Genomic DNA, 13,546 nt, shown 5'->3' on the forward strand with positions numbered 1-13,546 from the left:
GGTTTCCTCCAAGGTTGCTCCCCAACTTTCATCTGAGGCATCTGAGTACAGATGAACGTCTGGAAGGGGAGTCGATAGATCGTTCCGTGTCAGAAGCACTTCTTCTGAACACCACAGAGGATCCGACAGACAAGAATCACTCCAGACTAACTGCGTTCTCGTTGCCAAAAGTTCCAGCGATTCCTGAGACATACCTGAAGAGAAAGCATCCGAGGGCAAGACCCTGGAATTAAAAAGAGAGAAGACATTCTCACCTAAGAGGCTTCTCCAAACTGGTTCCGGTTGTTCCCAGCTGGACAGAACACCTCTACTTCCTGAAGGACCAACTGGATCCTCTCCAGGGTTGGAAAAAACTTCAAAGGAAAGAGAGAATCCTCATCCTCAAAGGTTATAGATTGTGTTGGGACCAGGCAACTCCTGGCAAAGATTAGATGAATTCCTAGTGTCTTGCATAGATTCAACAAGAATCCTGAACAGCCACACGAATCATAGCCCCGTGACGCTACTGCTGACGACGACGACGACACAAAATTGACCATGGAGGAGACATCCTCCTCTTTAAAAAGACTGTTGCAGAGCGCAAGAAAGATGCTCTCAACAGAACCCTCTTATGTATATCTGGATAGTGAGGCAGAAGATGATTTAAAAAGAAGTCCCTCCTCTACTTGCCAAAGAACGTTGTACAGCCGGCCGAAATGTTAGTCTGGTACGCAAACCCCATCGAAACCGAAGTGATGAGGATGTCAAACAGTACAGGATCGGAGGGAGTATATCCAACTTGTTTGAGGAACGCCCATCAAACCAGACTACTTCAACAATGAGTGGGACAAGGCCTCAGACTGGCTGCGAACAGTGTCCTCCAAAATACAAGCCTTACGAGATGTAACTGCTACCAAACGATTCAACAAAGGAACCCGAGAGAGAAGAGCCTCAACACATTCGTTGAGAGGAACTCTGACACTGGCAGAAGGGTTACCTGCTATCCTATAGAACCCCTTTCGATTAGGAAGCAAGGTTGAGTTCTGTCTACTGACCCGATAAGAGAAGATAACCTAGAGTCCACCTCCCTCAACACCAGCCCGACTCGGCCAAACCAGACTGGTTAACTTGATGTTTTGGAGACTACTGGTTTAGTTGCATACAACGATTCAAACATTGGTTGGTTTGGTTGTGTAGGTTCCTCAGGAACCTGGACTGCGAATAGAGGGAACGGATAAAGTCCAACATCCACTTATACTCGCTTTCATTCGCTGGAGAAAAAGAACCAATATCGGGTACCGGCTCCTTTCTTCAAAAGAGTATTCTCTGTCAGATTGGTCCGACAGAACCGGGACAGAAAAAGAGACAGACTGACCACCCGCAAGAGCTGCACCAGGATGTGCAAGACTAACACCTGACATACCTGACCCCATCATACCTGAACCAACCGTAACCCAGTTGCACAAACCCTGTACCAACTAAAGTCGATGACAAAACTCTTGAGTCAGACGCACTCGACTGCACAAACCCTGCACTACCCAGCGATGATGACGTAACACCTGGGCCGACCACACCTGGGCAACAAATGCCCACCCCTGCGAGCTGAGAGGCCGCAACACCTGATCCACCCAACGCCAGATGAACCAACGCCGCACCAGGACAGGTATCCGGAGTTGAAGTCACACTGATTTGGGAGAGGAGGAAGACTTCCTGATGACCTGGAACCAAAGCCGAACCCACTTGAACACCTAGAAGGAACAGAAATAGCCGCAGAAAAAGTTGAGAAAGAATCAGGAGAGAAAAGAAAGCAGCCACACTCAGAATAACCAACCAGCATTTTTACCACTGACGTTGGACAGGTGGAGAACATACCAACTGGTCCAGTACTCAAAGGTTTTTCTCAGGACAAGCTACAAGCTGCGGAACCAACGGCGGCCGAAGAAGGAAAATTACCAGCTACTCTAGTGAAAAGGAGAGGCTAAGGACACCATCAGTACTGATTCACTCAACGATGACGCAGACGAAACGCCAAATGCTGTAGCATCCGCAAGAACCGCTGTGGACACATTACGTTTTAAACCCAGTAAAGGAAGAAAATACGGAGTTGTGGAAGACTCTGCAACTGCCTGTGAAGCATCTAGACCAGAAGCCTGAGAAAAACTACAGGACCCGTAAGGCAAGAGCGCAACAAAAATTCTTAATTTAGCAACGCAGAATAACTGCCCACGAAATTTTGCATCGTGAGAAGAATAGCGGCTGTGTTGTGTTGCCAGAAGACTGATATTTAGGAATTAGGAAGTGCTTTGCCAGGGATTTATTGCATGTGTTAGACGTGAACAGTTAGCTAAGTGCCTTATTCGAAAATAGTTACAGCAGAGGAAGTGTAAATTTCGGTGTTAGTGAAGCGTAGTTCGAAAATTCGTGTTTGTTAAAATACGTGTGACAACATCTAGCAGCTCGGCACATGCGCCTGCCATCGTTTCACTCCCACAATTCAAAGACTGTAATATCCAGTTCAGATTTACATTTAATGTAAATCTGCTGGCTGTACACCTTACCTCAACCCCGAAGAGAGAGAGGGAGCCACTGACAACTCCGACATTACAGGATTGCACCAATGAAAATTCTTTGCTCTGCTGACTATGGCAAAGAAAACAGGATGAGCGAGAGAAGACTCTGCAAAGAGACCCGATAAAGAAGATTGTGTAAAGATACAGGAAGAAGGCTTAAGAGAAATCGGGGGGAAAAAAAGGAAAACTCAGAAGCAGCAGAAGAAGCCAGTCTTTTTTTTTTTTTTTTGAGAAAGGAAACTAGACCGACTCCGTTCCCCCTTGATAATCTTGACAGGAAAATTCAAGACATGATCGTGAATGTTGGAAAACCCAAAATTGAAAACATTGCCTAACTAGTAATCTATAACCCTGTGACAAAAACAACAATTCTGCATTATACTGAGCCAAATTGAAAACCCTATCACCAGAATTACCACCACCGCAAGACGAACCAAACTCATCCACCAAAGGAAAAGGAACCTTCGAGGACGAAGGAGCATTCTCCAACACTACAGAACCTGACAATCCTGAAACCACAACCGAACGACAAACCACAGACTTAGAAACCTTCTGTTGTAAAGAACTCGGAGCAGGAAATAAAACCAAAGATGGATCCAAGACGAAGTCGTCACACTAGAAACCCCAGCCGAACCCGAACCCAAAGAAGACGGCACCTTCCACTTCTCTTCCTGAACACTTCCTAACCTATTTTCCCTACTCGTCTGTGTCTTACCTAACTCTACATCAACCTCAGAACTTACACCTTGAGTGGGAAGGGGGGGAATCTGCTGTCAACTCTGCCTGCTCAGCAGTGGGGGTGGGGAGGAACCTACCTTTGAGGCTTGCGGTTCTCCATGACCCCCAGTACCCGTCAGGGCTGGTTCTGGAACAGGAGGGGGGGACGGGGGCTGAAAAAGAATTATTAGAATCAACTAAGCTACTACTATCGCTATCTCTACTCTCTGTTAACTTACTCATCAGGCTAGAAATAGGCTAGACATACTGGATATTAAACTGTCCTCTAACTTCTTGAATAACTCTGAATCTAACACCTCCTTATCTACTGATTGTAACCCTACAGCTGATCCTGACCTACGCTTACTCTTCGAGACAAAGGATTTTGTTTCAAATAATCCTCCATTTGATCTACTGACCAAGACCTACTGTATACTCGTCACATCTGTGACTGATACTACACCGAACCTTCCTCCATAAAATACAAACAGAATGTCGATGGTGTTTGAGGGTACTCATCCTACATTTGCAGGACGTGCAGGACCGATGAGCAGCAGCATCTCCAGCAGTAGAAGCCTCAGTCGTCAAAGATGTAGACAAAGTGGAAATAGCGGCGCTAGCAGATGGCAACGTCTTCTTGTCTGACTTGTTCAACTGAGTCCAAAGTACCGATCCAAAGTTAAAACTGGGAGAGAAGTTCGAAAACCCAGTCAATAAAGTATAAATCCAAGAGAAAAGGCATTGAAAACAGTCCAAAATTGTAATCTGATGTCCAAATTCTTTAAATGGGGTCAGGCTAAATGACCAAAAGTTCGCCTGATGTGGGACACACCCACAAAGCACGGCGAACAAATAACAATTGGGGATGCCGGCCGGGATTTGCAGCAGCGTTGTCAATGGTACCTCAGGTAACTCATTTGACAAGATTTTTCCGGTAGAGTTGGTAACGCTGACAGTTAATTACCCACTTTGTGGGTAAAATTATGGGGATATAGTTCAGCTGGTCAGTGACCAGGGATAATTCAGGTGTTCAGGGAGTGTACTGCAATATTAGGATTTGCTAATGCTTTATCACATTCTTTGTAGAATATTAAAACTGCACCTAATTTTCACCGATGTTTAATAAATAAAAATCAGCCTTTTTATTTCCTCTAAGAATGACATTTCATGGAAATATTCAAGCTTACAACTACATACAAGTGAATATGCATAATGCTGAATAACAAAAGGAAGAAAAATTCATGTCAACCAATGACAAAACTAATTCTTAATTTGGAAATCATACAAAAAGTACTCCACAGGAAGAAGAAACATGAAGTAACCACCAGAAAATTTCCTAACCTAGCCTTGTACAGTGTTCAATGATTACAATTGCAAAAAAAAAAAATATATATGTAGTATATATAATAATTCAATATGGTCAAAATATTCTGGTTCGGCCTTGACTTCTACAAAAGGATCTGCAAATAAAGAGCCATTATCTGAGTTTTTACTAAGATCCTCCTCCAAATTCTCCTTCTCTTCTTTGATTAACAGCAATGATAACGATTTGTCAGCCTCCATTTTCACAGGATGGTTCTATGTACAATACTGAATCCTTGTTAGGCTCTGATGAAATTTTCCTGTTTGCAATACTCAGAAATAAAAAAAAAAAACAGAGTACAGTAAACAATTGTTCTCAATAGCACCGTCTATAACACATATTCAGAATAACTTCCCTGTAAACATTAATTGGATCCTAAAAATATGAATATGGTTTTTACTTTTTATAGTCCCTTAGGTTGCTGCTGATTTTATTTTACAGATTTTGCAGAGAAGTTCACAATAATTATCTTAACATCCAGTGCAACTTACATTGGGATGCAGAAAATTAACAAATCTGTCAGTGCAACTGAACATCATCTCTGATGAATGACTTTGCTTGTGCATTTTGACATTTGAAGAAAACACTATTTTGGCATTCAGAACAAATGACGAGACAAAAATATAACACACAGTGTAAAAGAACAATATCTATCCTAAAAAAATTCTTGCATATGTTATGAATCTACAAGAAAAAACTATTTGAACACTGTGTGGAAGAATAACATCTTTCTTCCGAGTTAACAAATTCATTCTAAGATGGACCTAATGGAAAAACTTCTTGGGAACCAAGTGCATTTGCAGTATATGACTTCTTTTTTAGTATGAGTTTTCTCACACCTTTTGAGACACCTTGATTCAAAATATCTCCTTTGACATTCATGAGACATGAATGGCTTCCCTTCAATATGGGTTCTCATAAGGTTTTTGAGAGCAGAGGAATATTAAAAACCCTTTTTTTTTTTGGCAGTCAGTACATTTAATTGCCTCCTAAATATTATGAATTTTCATGAGTAATCTAAAAGTATTTGAAATTAACATTTTTTACATTAGGACTGGAGAGAGTCCTCTCTCTACAATGATTTCCAATATGTACTCTTGAGAATTTCTGAATTAGAAAAACTACTTGGACAAAGATCAAGTATAGTTTCTCTCTAGTGTGAATTCTCGTGTGTTTTGAGATGACTTGAAGCAGAAAACTTCTTTGACATACAGAGAAAGTTCATGTTTTCTATCCTGTATGAGTTCTCATGTGTTTTTTGAGATTACTTTGACAAGAAAACTTTGACATATAGAACAAGTATATGGTTTCTCTCCCATATGAGTTCTTGAGTGATTTTTGAAATTACTTGATTGAGAAAAACTCCTCTGACATATTGAGCAAGTATATGGTTTCTCTCCCGTATATGAGTTCTCATGTGTATTTTGAGATCACTTTGATGAGAAAAACTTCTTTGACATATAGAGCAAGTGTATGGTTTATCTCCTTTATGAGTTCTCATGTGTGTTTTGAAAGTACTTGATTGAGAAAAACTTCTTTGACATACAGAGCAAGTACATGGTTTCTCTCCTGTATGAGTTCTCATGAGTTTTGTGAGAAAACCTGATTCAGCAAAACTTCTTTGACATATAGAGCAAGTGAATGGTTTCTCTCCTGTATGAATTCTCATGTGTTTTGTGAGACTCCTTGATTCAGCATAACATCTTTCTTTGACATATACAGCAAGTATATGGTTTCTTTCCAGTGTGAGATCTCAAGTGGGATTTCAGGCTGCGCATCTGTGAAAATGTCCTTTGGCATTCACCACATGTTATTTGCTTCCCTACTGTGTTGCCTCTCCTTGAAAATGCTTCTGTTCTTCCCAAATGTCTACTTTCTTTTCTTCTGCAATACAGATCTTTTCCCTTTCATCATCACAGGGAAAAGATCTGTCCTCGTACTTAATAGATTGGGATGAACAATTCACATCAAATTCACTGTGATCAAATAATTCTGGTTCTGCCTTGACTTCTAAGGGATCTGCACATAGAGAGCCTTCATCTGTGTTTTCAGTAAGATCCTCCTCCAAATTCTCCGTCTCTTCTTTGATTAACAGCATTTCCACAGGATGTTCCATTTACAATACTCAGTCCTAGTTAGGATCTGTTGAAATTTTCCTCTGTTTGGAATGCTCTGAAATAAAAGAAAAAATCTTAGAAAAACATGTTCTGAATAGCACCATTCATAAACACAGAATGAGAAATTCAAAATAATTTCATGTTTTACAGTATGAGCTTTTTTCAACTCTAAAATAAGCATCCTCTGGGAAAACAAATATCACAATGCAATGATCATCTGGACACAATTTGTTTCAAAAGAAATAAAAGAGCCTTAGATTCTGTTTGCATTCAACAAATTTATTCAGGACAAGGTTGGGTGACAATTCAACCAGCTTCTGCCTTTACCACAAATTCCCGACTTACTCTAATTTTGACAATCAAATGTACAGCATCTTTCCTTCATGAGTTGGGAGTATTATAAATCTATTTAAAGAAGAATGGCTTTTTTCTTACACGAATTTCATGTGTATTTTGAGGTGGTTCTAATGGAAAGGCTACTTGGACACCCACTGTATATAAATAATTTCTACCTAGTATGAGTTTAATATTCCTTTAGAGAACATGGGATAGAGAAAAACTCCTTCAGTTAGGTGAATTGCTGCTTCTGTCCAGTATGTACTTTGAGAGAGGGATGATAAAAACCAAAAACCTTTTTTGGTTTCTGGTGCATGTTTTATTCAGGATGCTGAATAATATATGGCAAAATCATCCATATACAGATTACTTTTAATCCCAATAGGTAGATTATTACTGATATCATTAATTGCTAAAGTAAACAGCGTGCCACTAAGGGCAGCTTCCTGTGGAACACCATTTTCAAGTGGAAATGTTCTAGACAGATCATCATCAATTCTCCCCTAAAAATTGCGATGTGTCAAAAAGTTCTGTATAAACCTAGATAAATGTCCACGGATGTTGTTGTTTTGTGAAGTTTTTAATATCGGCCGATGGAGGTACGTCCAATTCTTGGGACCCCTTTGGACCTCGAGAGAGGAAGGGAAGAGGCAGCAGAAGACGAAATTAAAGCTAAGATGAAGACGACGGCGGCTACTTCCACGGGCGACTTTCCTTCACCTCCACTCCGGACATCTTCTACAGGATGGTGGACATGAAACATCGTAACCTCCATGGCAGTCAGGCAGGAACACAACAGAAGCGGCCCAGGACACCACCACCAACAGAAGCAGCAGGCGTGATCAGGATAGCTGATGCAGGAGCTATGGAAGCGGTTCAGAAGGTAGGAGCTACTGCGATGGACAGAAATGTCACATGGAAATCACCAGCAGCGACAGGAATGATCAGGGCGGCTGCAGCAGGAGACCAGGAAGAGCAGCCCAGAGACTGTCGTTGAGTTAACAAGAGCATAATACATGGAACAGCAGGAGCAGATGGACCACAGATATGCCAGAGTCAGTGCAACAGCATACATGAAGACAGCAATCGATCCACAAAAAGCAAAGATGATTAGTAGAGGGAGACTCCTCTTGCTACAAGGGGAACTGCCCTACACAGGGAGAGGAGGTACTCTAGAAGAGGTCGCCCAACCGCATGCCCTGCCCCACCCCCGCAGTCTTCGCCCGAAGAGGGCGAAAGAGAGAGATCTCTACCGAAGGGGAGAAGGAAGAACCTACGGGAAGAGAAAAAGGACGGAGGGGAAGCCACCAAGGGCGCCGTGGAGCGGAACTTACCAACAACGCCCGCATCCTCCCACCCACCCCATAGTTCTCCAAGCGCAGGTGGCAAGCAACACTCAGTATATGTAGGAAGGAAGTAGTCATGCCCCTTATACACGGAGGGCAGGAGCCAAGAAAGGAAGCGAACTCTTTATGTTCCGATCAATGTAGGGGAGCGAAGATATTACGTCCCAATCTAATATCTCCAAATGTAAGGGGAATGCCTTCAGTATCTACATGAAGGGCCACTGGAAGAGAAGCATTACCACTCTGTTATGCTTCTCAAATTACGCTCTTGGCCGTCAAACCCAAGACACAGCGCAGGGAACGACGTCTTATGCAAGGTTATCACAAATTGTGGGTTTGTATTATTAAATATCAAACACACGTATATATACACAAAAATACAGAAAGATCCCACCGGGATAATAAGAGCTTAATGACAGGCAGAGAGAACCAAAAACATGTCTGCAACGCATATCAGCCAAAAGTAAACTGGAATTTTTACATCCGAGCAGGCGGGTATTCCCGCCTACCTGAACATAAAGTAGTTACTGCCAACGACCTTGCTCAAGAGTTTAACTGCCGTTTCCAGCCTACGCTGAAAGTAATCCATATTGTAAAGGACCGACAGTTTGCATATCGTATCGGCACAAATACGATTTACTTAAAATATTGTGATGTGTTCCTACACTATATACATACCATCGGTCAAAGCCTTACATTAGAAAGACTCACTTGTTGGAGGGAGGAATCTGAGTGAGCCTCTGAACTGACTGGAGTTCATGGACTTCCAAGAACTGGAAGAAAATGGACTGCTTCTCCGAAGAGAGGTAGCCCCTCAGAAGTCCCACAGGACCTCTGAAGGGAACCTCCTCCTTGCCTCTCCAGGCGCTCGAACCCTTGGGACCGAAACACCAGCCTGGGAACCAGCCCAAGCACTGTTTCAGAACTGACTGAGCACTCAAAACTCAGAACTGACAGGAAGAACTGAGACACTTGCACGTCTTGGTTCTTTCTCTCGCCCTGTGCCTGAACCGGGACGGTGAGAAGTCTCTCTGACACTGGTTTGGAATGCACAAGACTCTGAAGATTCTCGAGCATTTGGTGTGACTCAACAAAGTTGAACACCCAACACAGCACCAGTCTAGAAGTGGAATCCTTAGAATGGATGGCAACAGGAGTGCAAACCAAAGTCTGCAGAGCCACTCCCAAAACACAAGACCCTGGGGTAAGTGATTTGGTTCCCGAGCCCAAAGGCTGGGAAGACCCAATGAGAGATCCCATTGCCTCCCCATGAAGGGGGCAGCCCCTGGAGAAGCCCCATGGTGGGACTTCTTGGGGAGGGAGAGCAACCTTCCTCTTCTTGGAAAGTGAGCCTCAGAAGAAGAAGGGGAGAAAGGCAGCGGAATACAAAGTCGAAGATAAAGTTGAAGATGATGACTACATCTCACAAGACTTCTTCCTCGATCTCTTCTCCGACACATTCTACAGGATGATGGTCAGGAAGCACAGGAACTGCCAGGGCAGCTAAATCAGGAAGTGCAACAGGAGCAGCCCAGGTGACAGGAACACCAAGAGAAGCAACAGGAGCAACCTGGGCAGCCGAGGCAGGAGGCACGACAGGAGCTTCAAGAATGTCAACAGCAGCGACAGGAGCAACCAGGCAGCTGGGGAAGGAGGCACAGCAGGAGCAGCCTGGTGGCTGGCCGCCACAGCAACAGGAGCGAAAAGACAGGATGCACAGTAGGAGCAGATGGGACCACAGGTACGACAGGAGGCAGTGGCACAGCATACAGGAGTGCCAGAGAATGATAAGCAATTGGTCGCCTTGTCAGGAAAAGTGTTGACACCGACACGGGGATCTAGCCATTAGAGTCACAGTGGTCGTCGTCGAAATATCAACTGTATGAGGGCAGCCTTCCTGCCACAGGGAAACTTCCAATGAGCCTACGATGCTCGCTGTCTGTCAACCTGGAGAAAAAACCAAAAAAGATTAGTTGAGAAAGACTCCTCTCGTTCTGAAGGGAATTGCCCTATGAAGCAAGAGGAGGCCCCTGAAAAAGAGGTCTCCCGACTGCCCCCACCCCCCCATCTTCGCTCGATGAGTGAGCAAAGAGGATGAAGGAGACACAGACAGGAGGGAAGCTACCAGAAGGAACGAAAGGGCAGTCACCAAGGGTGCCGTCGGAGGAGAATAACCTTCCAATGACACCTGGCAACCCACCCCGCCAACGATAAGGTTCCTTCCGGCAAAACCACCACAGCGCAGGTGCAAAGAGCAACACTCGCACAAGGCAGAATTATTATTATTATTAAAGTAGTTTAACCAGACCACTGAGCTGACTTTTCAGCTCTCATAGGCTGGCCCAAAGGATTTGATTAAAATACTAGGTCCAGGCCTGAAGTCAGCGCTAGGACCCAATAGATCATCCGATAAAAGATGAATGAATTAAAAATTAAATTAAAAACTGCACATAAGCACATCCTCTCATACAATAAATACATTTACTCAGACTTCCTTACATACATACTAAAACGGTATATTAAATTCAGAATATAAATTAAACAAAATTTTTAAATTTTTTCTTTTTGTAAAATTCAAATGTTAAAAGGGTTTTATGCTTTTATTATTTACTTATTTTTATATTTTATTAATTAAATTACAGTTCTTCAAGAACATCAAAATTGGACCAATTGAAAATGTGAAAGATTCTGACAAAATTTCTTTCACTGATCTATTTCAAAAGTAGACATTCGTTGTCTGTCATACTTTGGACATTCACATAACACGTCTGACCGTTATTATTACTCTGCATTCTGAGCACTCAGGAGCCGGGCCATGTGGGCTGCTCATTAAGTGCCCATGTGTCAGGCAGTATGGCCTATTCTGAGGCGTGTTAAAATTACTTGTGCATGTCTCTCTCTCTGATATGATGAACTCCATTTTTAACATTAGGTTTTATTTCTTTCAGTTTATTACTTTCTGGTTCTTCATCCCATATATACTGCCATTTATTTATGATACCCATTTTTATGTGAGTTGCATAATCAGTAACAGGGATATTCACATTTGATCTTGTCATGTGAGTTGCTGCTTTAGCTGCTTTGTCTGCATCTTCATTTCCTTTGATCCCTACATGCGCAGGGATCCAACATATTACTACATTTTTTCCATTATTATATAATTTATGGAGATATAATTTAATTTGTTGTACTATATTATTATTTGATTTGTAATTTTGAATAGCTTCTATAGCGCTTCTTGAATCACTGAAAATCACAAAATTATTGAATGATGATTCTTTAATTATTTTTATAGCTGATGCAATTCCATACAATTCTGCTGTAAATACAGAAGCATTATTAGGCAGGGAGAACTGATAAGTTTTGTCTTGGGACACTGCAGCATATCCTACTCCGTGTTCTGATTTAGATCCATCTGTATATATTGCATAATGTGGACCTTTTCGGTTTATATGCTCTATTGTATGCTGTCTATGGTGTTCTGTTGTATATGAGTTACTTTTTGATAAATACTTGGTGTGTGCAAATTCTCGTTTTATTCATGTCTGTCCAGGGGAGGTGATTTTACTATTACAGGCACTTGTATATTTATATTCAGCGACTCTTCTAGCTCTAATTGGGAAAGGTGGTGGATGGTTGTTTATAAATACATCTTTTAATTCAAATAATTTTTTGGTTGGAGAACCACTAGTTTGAATTCTTAAAGCACTTTTCATTGTTACTAGCTCTCTATGGAGGGACAAAGGCAGTTCACCACATTCAACTTGTAATGATGATTTTGGTGATGATCTAAAGGCTCCTGAGCATATTCTAAGGCCTTCATTGTGAACAGGGTCTAACATTTTCAGAACTGCGTCAGATGCCAAGCCATATACTTCGCTTCCATAATCAATGATGGACAGAACTGTTGCCTTATACAGCACAGTAAGGGTATGTCTATCGGCTCCCCAAGTAGTGTTCGATAGTTTTCTAATTAGATTTAATGCTCTTTTACTTTTAGATTTTACATATGTAATGTGGGCTCTCCAGTTCAAGTGGGTATCAAATACTAATCCCAAAAATTTTGCTGTTTGGCCAATTGGTATATTATGGTTTCTGATTTTTAAATCTATTTCTTCACCTTTTTTCCACTTTTTATTTTTATAAAACATGATTGCTTGAGTTTTATCTACGGAAAATTTAAAGCCTACAGATGAGGCCCATTCATCTATTTTTACTATGCTTTTATTAACGATTCGTTCTGCATGTTTTATTCGGGATGCTGAATAATATATGGCAAAATCATCCATGTACAGGTTACTTTTAATGCCAATAGGTAGATTTTTATTGATGTCATTAATTGCTAAAGTAAACAGTGTGCCACTAAGGACGCTTCCCTGTGGAATACCATTTTCAAGAGGAAATGTTCTAGACAGAACATCATCAATTCTCACCTGAAAACTGCGATTTGTCAAAAAGTTTTGTATAAACCTAGGTAAATATCCACAGATGTTGTTGTTTTGTAAAGTTTTTAATATAGCATACCTCCATGTAGTATCATATGCTTTTTCAATGTCAAAAAAGACAGCTACAGTAATTTGTTTTCGTTCAAAACCTCTACGTATATGGTCTTCTAAGTTAGAGAGAATCCAATGTGGATCTGTTACACTGTGACCCAAACTGAGTGGGAGTTAAAATTTTATTTTCTCGAATGTGCCATGTTAGTCGAGCATTTACCATTTCTCTAACAATTTGCATAAGCAGCTTGTTAAAAAATTGGTCTGTAATTATTTACGTTACTGGGATCTTTTCAGGTTTGGGGATAGGAATTATTATAGCTTTACGCCATTCATCTGGAAATAAATTTTGAAGCCATAAATGATTATAAAACTCTAATAAGTATGACTTTGCCAAAGGTGCTAAGTGGCAGATCATCTCAAAACAAATATTGTCACCTCCAGGAGCAGATTTATTGCTGTTCGAGAGAGCATATTCCATCTCTGACATACTAAATTTTCTATTATAATATATATCTTCTATTGTTTCAAAATTTATTGTTATTAATTCTATTTTTTTTTTTCTTTGAGCGGGAAGTGTTCATCTAAATTCTTATCACTACTTACATTTGCTAAATTTTCT

At 41.3% G+C, this 13,546-nt stretch overlaps 1 long non-coding RNA gene across 2 annotated transcripts in view; it reads right to left on the reverse strand.

Annotated features, from left to right (window-relative positions):
* Positions 1 to 4,369: 4,369 nt before the first annotated feature.
* Positions 4,370 to 13,546, reverse strand: part of LOC136856544 (uncharacterized) — a 213,005-nt gene continuing 203,828 nt past the window's right edge. For both annotated transcript variants that reach the window (XR_010858389.1, XR_010858390.1), the window contains exon 4: positions 4,370 to 6,801. This is a non-coding gene — a long non-coding RNA (uncharacterized lncRNA). The remainder of the gene's footprint in view (positions 6,802 to 13,546) is intronic.

The sequence above is a fragment of the Macrobrachium rosenbergii genome, chromosome 36 (assembly GCF_040412425.1).
Source record: "Macrobrachium rosenbergii isolate ZJJX-2024 chromosome 36, ASM4041242v1, whole genome shotgun sequence".
Taxonomy (NCBI): Eukaryota; Metazoa; Arthropoda; class Malacostraca; order Decapoda; family Palaemonidae; genus Macrobrachium; species Macrobrachium rosenbergii.